Raw genomic sequence first — 10535 nt, forward strand, 5'->3', positions numbered from 1 at the left:
TGACGGAAAGCAAGTCACAGTTACTCTAGATACAGGAGCTAAATGCAACGCAATGCCTGTCCAGACCTTCAAGTTTCTTGGCCTGAAAATGCAGATAACTCCAACTACATCGACACTCAAGTCATACTCTGGTCTGCTCAGAGAAACTACTGTTGAGTGTAGATACAAGAGCAAGACACACTACTGAGCTTCTATGTGGCCACGCGAAATGGAACAACAATACCCAGAGCTCAAACCTGCCAAGATCTACCGTTCATTTAATGAATTAACGAAGTCACGACCAGGATGTCGTCAAGTATCTACTCAACCAAAGAGTCTGATACCCTTACTGATATATTGAATGAATATCCAGACGTCTTAAGGACTAGGCAAACATGCCGTCAAAGTTGACACCTCGGTTTCACCAGTTATTCATCCACCTCGTAAGGTACCTGTAGCCCTCAGAAGCAAAGTCAATGATGAAGTTGACCTAATGGAGAGAAAAGGAATTATTAGCAATCGTTTATGGCTGCCAGAAGTTCCATCAATTTGTCTATTGAAGAAAAGTACTTGTAGAAATTGATCGCAAACCTCTTGAATGTGTTTTAACAAGAATTTATACCGGGCACCTTTGAGGTTCCAAACGATGATGTTGAATTTACAGAAATATGATCTGGAAGTGAAGTATATGGCCACAGCAGAGATGCACTTAGCAGATACCCTCAGACGTGCATATCTACCTGAGGCAAAAGAAACTCTTGTCGAAGATCTCCATGTGATCTCCAATGAACTGTGAGTTTCCCTCACATCTCCCAATGTCAAACGAAAAGTATGCAGAGTTTCAAAGGACCTCTGCTGAGAATCACGTCATGCAGCTTCTTAATTGATACAGTACTTGAAGGATTGCCCACAGACCCTATTGGTGTTTTCGAAAAGAAATTTCAGAAATTGATCTTCTACTGTAAAAGGACCAAAGGTAATTGTACCTTTTTCTCTCTGGAAACAGATGCGCCTGAAATTCATGAAGATTATCTTGGTATGGTTGAATGTAAGCAACAAGCCCACGATGTGTTGTATTGGCCAGGACTAGGCAAAGACCTGGAGAAGGAGGTGTCCAAATGTCAAGTTTGCAGTGAAAGGCAGAGAGAACAAGCAAATGAACCGCTGATGCCACATGAGACGCCAGACAGGCCATTGTCAAAGGTTGGAACAGGTAGATTTGAACTTAACAACCAGTACTTCTTGTGTAGAGTTGATTATTACTCCAAATGGGTTGAAGAGGACAAGTTAGAGAGCCTTAGCAGCAGCAGCAGCATCATTAAAGCCCTGAAACAGCATTTGTCGAGGTATGTCATACCAGATGAGGTCTTCAGCGATAATGGTCCTCAATTTGCTTCACAGGAGTTTGCAGGTTTTGCTAGGGAGTATGAATTTAGTCACATGGCCAGCAGCCCCTCATTATCCACAGTCCAACGGTCAAGTAGAAAGATCAGTACAAACACTAGAGAATTTGTTGATCACGTCAAAAGACATGTACAAGGTACTACTAAACTAACGCAAAACCTCACTTGAATACATCAATCTCTCTCCTACCCAGCTCCTCATGGGTAGAAGATTGAAAACCACACCGTCTACCAACCAAATCAGAGCTGCTGAAGCCAAAGGGCCACGAAGATGTGAAAGCAAAGTTAGTTCAAGTGAAAGCCAATAAAAAAAACAGTTTGATCACCACGCTGGATAAGAATTGGATCATCTGCAAAGGAAGAGTATGTCAGATTTAAACAAGGTAATTCATGGGCCGCAGCAGCTAGTAGTTATGCTTTCCAGCACAACAGTCGTCAATCCTATTTAAAGCTAACTCAAGATGGACGAAGTTACAGGTGGAACCGACGTCAGCATCCGAGGTTCAGTCCACCTATCAAGTGACAACTGTGAACTAAACGGGTACTTCCCAACAGCATCCACACCCTTCAACCGGGACATTCTGCTGACGAGTGGAATGGGCTGGAATGGCCCCTAGTAGCTCTCAACATAACTCCAGTAGCAGCCCAGTATCCACCAGATCAGCAGAAGTACCCACAATAACAGCGCACACACTTTCAACAACATCTCCAATATCTACAACATCAGCTAATCAAGTACCCCAGTAGCAGCTCAGACACTTCTAAACACCTGCAAAGCCCCAACACTACCAGCAGAGGCACAGCAGTAGTTTCAGCACTTTACTATGTTATGGCTATGTACCCAACACCATCACCAACCAGTCCAGCCAAAGATGCAGGGACACATACAGCAGTAACCACCAGATCTGGTCGAGTTGTGAAACCAACAGCACACTTGAAAATCTTCGTTCTCGCTTGAATTAAGTTTGTTCAGGAGCACATGAGTAGGAGCTTGCCTCTCCCATACAAGCCCTATGAGTCAACCTTTGCTCGTATCTTTCAATTTTTAGAACGCCACGAGTTCTTCGGCTCGCCACACACTGTTTAGAATGGCCAATCAGAATAAAGTTATTGTGGAACAAAGACAAAAATAGCAAAAACAATGTATGCAAATTGTGCAAATTGGTGTAAATTGTTGTAAATGTGAGTCTCCTGCTGAAGGATTAGTTCTAAAAATAGAAAGATACGCACAAAGTTGACTCAAGGATATAATGCATTGCCTTGGGAGGCTCCTAGTATTGGCCTCCTGGTTTGTTATTGCTATGAAATTCATTATGGAACATCATGATTGAAACTGCTTTGAACTTTAAGTTGGAATTTTATGTCAACTTGAATAAGTATTTGTTATAATAATTTTTTTAACAGGCTCATGAGCACTGCTTGAAGCACCTTGTTGCAGTTTATTGTTGCAGTTTATATTTAGCAAACACTCTAGTAATTCAACATGGCGTGGCGCGTTCTTGTACATGACAGCTAGTACTATAAGTAATGTTAGCAGTGCAAAGTATTTACGGTAAAAGTTATTTTAAAAACTGATAAAACTGTTGCGGAAACCTTTTCATGGATTATAAGAAAGCAATAACTGTTTTTGGAGACAACAGTTTTCTATCACTCTTCCACAGAGTTGACAAGCGGTTCACCGAAGCCTTGATTTCATGAAGACCGATAAATATTCGAGAGAATCTTTGCTTTTGCGGCATGCAAATATGCGTCCTAAGCTGATTCGGTGAATATCGCATTTGAATGCCGCTTGAATTTTAGCGTTTGCATGTAGTGTTTGACAGAGGCTTCCTGGCCGAGAGGATGATGGTTGTCCAATACTGTCAACTAGATTCTATCGGAGAAAATAGAAGTTTTATTTGACCGATTCGTTTTATTTGGCGAATAGAGAATGTTTTGGACGATCCGACAAATAGAGTTTTCCATCTGACATTTGCATCTCATTAGCGACACTTAGAAATATTTCACGATGTTCTGGGACCGGGGTGGAAGCTTGTCTATTTGACCGATTCGTTCTATTTGGCGAATAGAGAATGGTTTGGACGATCCGACAAGTAGAGTTTTCCATCTGACATTTGCATCTCATTAGCGACATTTTGAAATATTTCACGATATTCTGGGACCGGGGTGGAAGCTTGTCTATTTGACCGATTCGTTCTATTTGACGAATAGGGAATGTTTTGGACGATCCGACAAATAGAGTTTTCCATCTGACATTTGCATCTCATTAGCGACACTTAGAAATATTTCACGATATTCTGGGACCGGGGTGGAAGCTTGTCTATTTGACCGATTCGTTCTATTTGACGAATAGAGAATGTTTTGGACGATCCGACAAATAGAGTTTTCCATCTGACATTTGCATCTCATTATCGACACTTAGAAATATTTCACGATATTCTGGGACCGGGTGGAAGCTTGTCTATTTGACCGATTCGTTCTATTTGGCTAATAGGGCTAATGTTTTGGGCGATCCGACAAGTAGAGTTTTCCATCTGACATTCGCATCTGATTACCGCCACTTACAAATAGTTCACGATATTCCACGATCGTTTAGAGAAACTTATGCGCAATTCATGTGAAAGTGCGAAGGGGATCTCTGAACAGGACCTTATTGTTGAACGAATCTTACTTGAAGTCCACTGACGCGATTACGAGTAGTCAATTGCGGGAGTTACGAAAGGTTTTCACGTTACGGTGTTGTCGGGCCACGTTGAAAGTTTGACCAGTCAAATGCAATCTATTCCTTCTAATCAAGGAAATGGTAATGTCTTCCGTTACTAATATTATTACTTGTCGATGGCATCTTTTAACTTCGATTTGGAAATATTCTGTGGTATTTATTCACTGTTTATTATTGCGGAAAGTTTGGCGATTTGATCGATTCACAAATTGCTCGAGTATTCCCGATCTCACAAAGGAGATCAGTTAGAAATTGGTCGATCTCAGCAGTCGGCTTGCTACAAGTAGACTAAGTTCCATTTATCATGCTTAAATGTGTATAAACAAGTTTCAGAAGTTTAGGTTGTTTTTTAATGGTTTTTTTTTCATTGACATCGTGCCCGCTTTGCTTGAGGTGAGGAGACGCTGGTTTTCCTACTGGTATAATCTTCGTAATAGTTTTGGCTATGGGGGTAAATGAAGTTATATTAGTTTGTATACTGAATGTGTAGTATTCCACACTTACAATAATATTCATAAAATAATATGAACAATAGTTGAACTTGAACTTTGAACAGATTAGGAATGTCTCGTTATAAAAATATTACCGGTTATGAATCTATACTGATAGCCAAATTTTTGTATAAAACCTTGCAAGAATATTACAGCAAGTAGCAATACACTGGCCACTGAGACTAATAGCATAGTCAGAATTTTGTGCCAGGCATGTTGAATGATGTAACATAGTTGGTTTGTCTGTTTAATAGAGGTTTTAAACGATAGAAATGGTAATTGTAAATATGCGTTCCACTAAATACAGGTTTCACTTCCTCTGTAAATTTTAATGTAGATTCATACTTACCTTGTGGCTCACGCTTAATTAAAGAACGCGGTAAACATGCACGTTTCCGGCCCGTGTTTGTTTCCACTGATTGATTTAGAAATTCGGTGCAATGGCAGAGTACTGTTAGTTCTCGGCTCACGCTTAAAGAACGAGGTATACATACACTTTTCCCTGTGTTTATCCTCGGTGTTTATTTTCACTGATTGATTTTGAAATTCGGTGTATTGGCAGAGTACTGTTAATTCTCGGCTCACGCTTAAAGAACGAAAGAGGAAAACATTTGACGAAGTGAGCCCGCATTACGCTTTTTGCTCATAACCACTGAAATTCTAAAAATCCATGCGTCAACACAATTGTTACGTTTGTTATTCACCGAAATTTTGTAATGTAGGCAGTTAAACGAGCCGAACTGCCCGAGCATTTAAATAAGTGAAAATGTTTGACCTAGTCACACATGTCGGAAAACCATTTCACTGCAAAAATGAAAGAGACAAGAATGTTAAAAGTAATGCTGGATTGTTTCGCCTGGCCTTGGTGGCATTACATTTTTCTTTCAAGTGCTATTAAGTTATGAAATTAAATGCACAATAATCCCTACTTCGGTCCGCTATGACGTCTAGTTGCCTGGCTACAATCCCAGCCAAAAAGATGGTGACAATAACCCAAAATACAACCCCTTCCCCCCTTTTCAATGTTGATTGCACTATGACTTTGGGCATTCATGAGAAAAGTCAATAGTTTTTTTCCCCTACAACTTCGAAAAGGGTGGAAGGGTGAACTTATGTGTGGCATCAAGTGTCCCAGAAATTTATGACCGAGATTGGGTGGGGTCTAAAACAAAGGTCAGTTTCAGTTTGACGGGTCACTCGTACTTGCAGGTCATTGTTTTACCTTTTCGAAAGTAACCCCAAACCCTCAATTTGTCTAACCCTAGGCCTAAAAGCCAAGTTTAGGTCTATGGTTACCCAGATCAATTAGGGTGTTGGGTTACCTGCCACGAGTAACCCTTCAAAAGTTACCCGTGTTTTAGACCTGCAGCCCGGATTGTGTCACGGTGCCCAGTTCGCGAGTTACTTTGTGACTAGAAAGGTGACGGGTGCGATCCGCATTGTTTTTCGAAATCTATACTGACCCCTTTCTAAAATATGACTTTTTACTAATCAGTGAAAACACTATGAAAAGAAGTTTGTTTCGCTCACCTTCTGTTTCCCATTTCTACATGGTAAGACTTGGGATCTTTGCGTACTCCGGGTTCTGGTTCTTCACGCAATGGAATGTTGATAGTTAACCGCAGAGTCGTCGGCAAGCGTTCGAAGTGGTGATCTTTAATTGTTAATTAAAAATTGTCTGTTTGCATCTCTACTAAACCGGTTAAAAAAAGGTCAACAGACAAGTTTTGAAATCAGAGTATTGAAATTGAAAGTATGTCCATGATCTGACCTAATCACGATAGACATTCTTTCTGTCTACACTTTTACCATCCTAAAACTTGCATCGCTTTAAATTATGTTGCATAAAGCAGCTTACAGTTATTTCTCATTATTTATTTATTTACTTGTTAATTAATTTTAGTTTTTCTTGCACGGTTTGTTTTGTTTTTGCAAGAACATAAACGAGAACTGACAAAGGCACTTCTGTTCAAAGGCTAGGATCAGTAAGGGAAAAAACGCATTCCAGGTTCCGGATTCCATATTTTACATAAACACTCCTGCAGCTCACTAGTTCCGATAACGTTTTTTGACCTTTTGTGTGGTAGCCGATCATGAAAACCACGCTGCTGGACGACAAACGGTACGTTTCATCGTTTAGCCGCCAGGGCTATAAGCTGGCTTAACAGTAAATCCCATCCTCAGCCTTACAAGAAGACATCTTTTCTGCGTCGATAGACTTGATCGCTAAAAGGAACAACCGCGCGCCGGTGGATCAGTTTGTTATGCAGGAGATCGTGAGTTCGACTCCGGCCGGACCCGCAACCCTCAGGGTCTTAAAATAATTGAGGAGAAAGTGCTGCCTTTGTAATATCATCCGCAAATGGTTAGACTTTCAAGTCTTCGCGAATAAGGACTATAAATCGCAAGTCTCGTCTCACAACCTTCAACGTTCATAAACTGTGGGATTAAAAAGATCGCACACACTAGTCGGTCAGAAAGAGTACGGTGTTGTGGTCTGGTCTTTTCATCAGCCATGTGGTCGGCTTGGAATAATCTTCTGAAGGGACTACTGATCGACGAGACCACAGTTGAAAAAAAATCAAAAGTACATAGATTGTTTTTCGTGTAATTACTTTAACTCTTATGTAAAAGCATTGAGACTTATGTATAATGCGTTTTTAAGAACTGTATTATTATTATTATTATTATTATTATTATTATTATTATTATTATTATTATTATTATTATTATTATTATTATTATTAGTGTCATAATCAAAGAAGAAAGGGGTATCTACACGTCCTACCGTCCAACAACAACAACCTCAGCAATTACTCTAGTGTGAATAATGTGGAAGTTGCAGAAAGTAAATGTAAAGATGACATAAGTATGTTCATTGGATACGTATAACATGTAAATGCAGTACTGCCCGATGACTGGAAAGAGCCTTTAGAGATTGACGGAAAGCAAGTCACAGTTACTCTAGATACAGGAGCTAAATGCAACGCAATGCCTGTCCAGACCTTCAAGTTTCTTGGCCTGAAAATGCAGATAACTCCAACTACATCGACACTCAAGTCATACTCTGGTCTGCTCAGAGAAACTACTGTTGAGTGTAGATACAAGAGCAAGACACACTACTGAGCTTCTATGTGGCCACGCGAAATGGAACAACAATACCCAGAGCTCAAACCTGCCAAGATCTACCGTTCATTTAATGAATTAACGAAGTCACGACCAGGATGTCGTCAAGTATCTACTCAACCAAAGAGTCTGATACCCTTACTGATATATTGAATGAATATCCAGACGTCTTAAGGACTAGGCAAACATGCCGTCAAAGTTGACACCTCGGTTTCACCAGTTATTCATCCACCTCGTAAGGTACCTGTAGCCCTCAGAAGCAAAGTCAATGATGAAGTTGACCTAATGGAGAGAAAAGGAATTATTAGCAATCGTTTATGGCTGCCAGAAGTTCCATCAATTTGTCTATTGAAGAAAAGTACTTGTAGAAATTGATCGCAAACCTCTTGAATGTGTTTTAACAAGAATTTATACCGGGCACCTTTGAGGTTCCAAACGATGATGTTGAATTTACAGAAATATGATCTGGAAGTGAAGTATATGGCCACAGCAGAGATGCACTTAGCAGATACCCTCAGATGTGCATATCTACCTGAGGCAAAAGAAACTCTCGTCGAAGATCTCCATGTGATCTCCAATGAACTGTGAGTTTCCCTCACATCTCCCAATGTCAAACGAAAAGTATGCAGAGTTTCAAAGGACCTCTGCTGAGAATCACGTCATGCAGCTTCTTAATTGATACAGTACTTGAAGGATTGCCCACAGACCCTATTGGTGTTTTCGAAAAGAAATTTCAGAAATTGATCTTCTACTGTAAAAGGACCAAAGGTAATTGTACCTTTTTCTCTCTGGAAACAGATGCGCCTGAAATTCATGAAGATTATCTTGGTATGGTTGAATGTAAGCAACAAGCCCACGATGTGTTGTATTGGCCAGGACTAGGCAAAGACCTGGAGAAGGAGGTGTCCAAATGTCAAGTTTGCAGTGAAAGGCAGAGAGAACAAGCAAATGAACCGCTGATGCCACATGAGACGCCAGACAGGCCATTGTCAAAGGTTGGAACAGGTAGATTTGAACTTAACAACCAGTACTTCTTGTGTAGAGTTGATTATTACTCCAAATGGGTTGAAGAGGACAAGTTAGAGAGCCTTAGCAGCAGCAGCAGCATCATTAAAGCCCTGAAACAGCATTTGTCGAGGTATGTCATACCAGATGAGGTCTTCAGCGATAATGGTCCTCAATTTGCTTCACAGGAGTTTGCAGGTTTTGCTAGGGAGTATGAATTTAGTCACATGGCCAGCAGCCCCTCATTATCCACAGTCCAACGGTCAAGTAGAAAGATCAGTACAAACACTAGAGAATTTGTTGATCACGTCAAAAGACATGTACAAGGTACTACTAAACTAACGCAAAACCTCACTTGAATACATCAATCTCTCTCCTACCCAGCTCCTCATGGGTAGAAGATTGAAAACCACACCGTCTACCAACCAAATCAGAGCTGCTGAAGCCAAAGGGCCACGAAGATGTGAAAGCAAAGTTAGTTCAAGTGAAAGCCAATAAAAAAAAACAGTTTGATCACCACGCTGGATAAGAATTGGATCATCTGCAAAGGAAGAGTATGTCAGATTTAAACAAGGTAATTCATGGGCCGCAGCAGCTAGTAGTTATGCTTTCCAGCACAACAGTCGTCAATCCTATTTAAAGCTAACTCAAGATGGACGAAGTTACAGGTGGAACCGACGTCAGCATCCGAGGTTCAGTCCACCTATCAAGTGACAACTGTGAACTAAACGGGTACTTCCCAACAGCATCCACACCCTTCAACCGGGACATTCTGCTGACGAGTGGAATGGGCTGGAATGGCCCCTAGTAGCTCTCAACATAACTCCAGTAGCAGCCCAGTATCCACCAGATCAGCAGAAGTACCCACAATAACAGCGCACACACTTTCAACAACATCTCCAATATCTACAACATCAGCTAATCAAGTACCCCAGTAGCAGCTCAGACACTTCTAAACACCTGCAAAGCCCCAACACTACCAGCAGAGGCACAGCAGTAGTTTCAGCACTTTACTATGTTATGGCTATGTACCCAACACCATCACCAACCAGTCCAGCCAAAGATGCAGGGACACATACAGCAGTAACCACCAGATCTGGTCGAGTTGTGAAACCAACAGCACACTTGAAAATCTTCGTTCTCGCTTGAATTAAGTTTGTTCAGGAGCACATGAGTAGGAGCTTGCCTCTCCCATACAAGCCCTATGAGTCAACCTTTGCTCGTATCTTTCAATTTTTAGAACGCCACGAGTTCTTCGGCTCGCCACACACTGTTTAGAATGGCCAATCAGAATAAAGTTATTGTGGAACAAAGACAAAAATAGCAAAAACAATGTATGCAAATTGTGCAAATTGGTGTAAATTGTTGTAAATGTGAGTCTCCTGCTGAAGGATTAGTTCTAAAAATAGAAAGATACGCACAAAGTTGACTCAAGGATATAATGCATTGCCTTGGGAGGCTCCTAGTATTGGCCTCCTGGTTTGTTATTGCTATGAAATTCATTATGGAACATCATGATTGAAACTGCTTTGAACTTTAAGTTGGAATTTTATGTCAACTTGAATAAGTATTTGTTATAATAATTTTTTTAACAGGCTCATGAGCACTGCTTGAAGCACCTTGTTGCAGTTTATTGTTGCAGTTTATATTTAGCAAACACTCTAGTAATTCAACATGGCGTGGCGCGTTCTTGTACATGACAGCTAGTACTATAAGTAATGTTAGCAGTGCAAAGTATTTACGGTAAAAGTTATTTTAAAAACTGATAAAACTGTTGCGGAAACCTTTTCATGGATTATAAGAAAGCAA

The sequence above is a fragment of the Montipora foliosa genome, unplaced genomic scaffold, assembly GCF_036669935.1.
Source record: "Montipora foliosa isolate CH-2021 unplaced genomic scaffold, ASM3666993v2 scaffold_421, whole genome shotgun sequence".
Lineage (NCBI taxonomy): Eukaryota > Metazoa > Cnidaria > Anthozoa > Scleractinia > Acroporidae > Montipora > Montipora foliosa.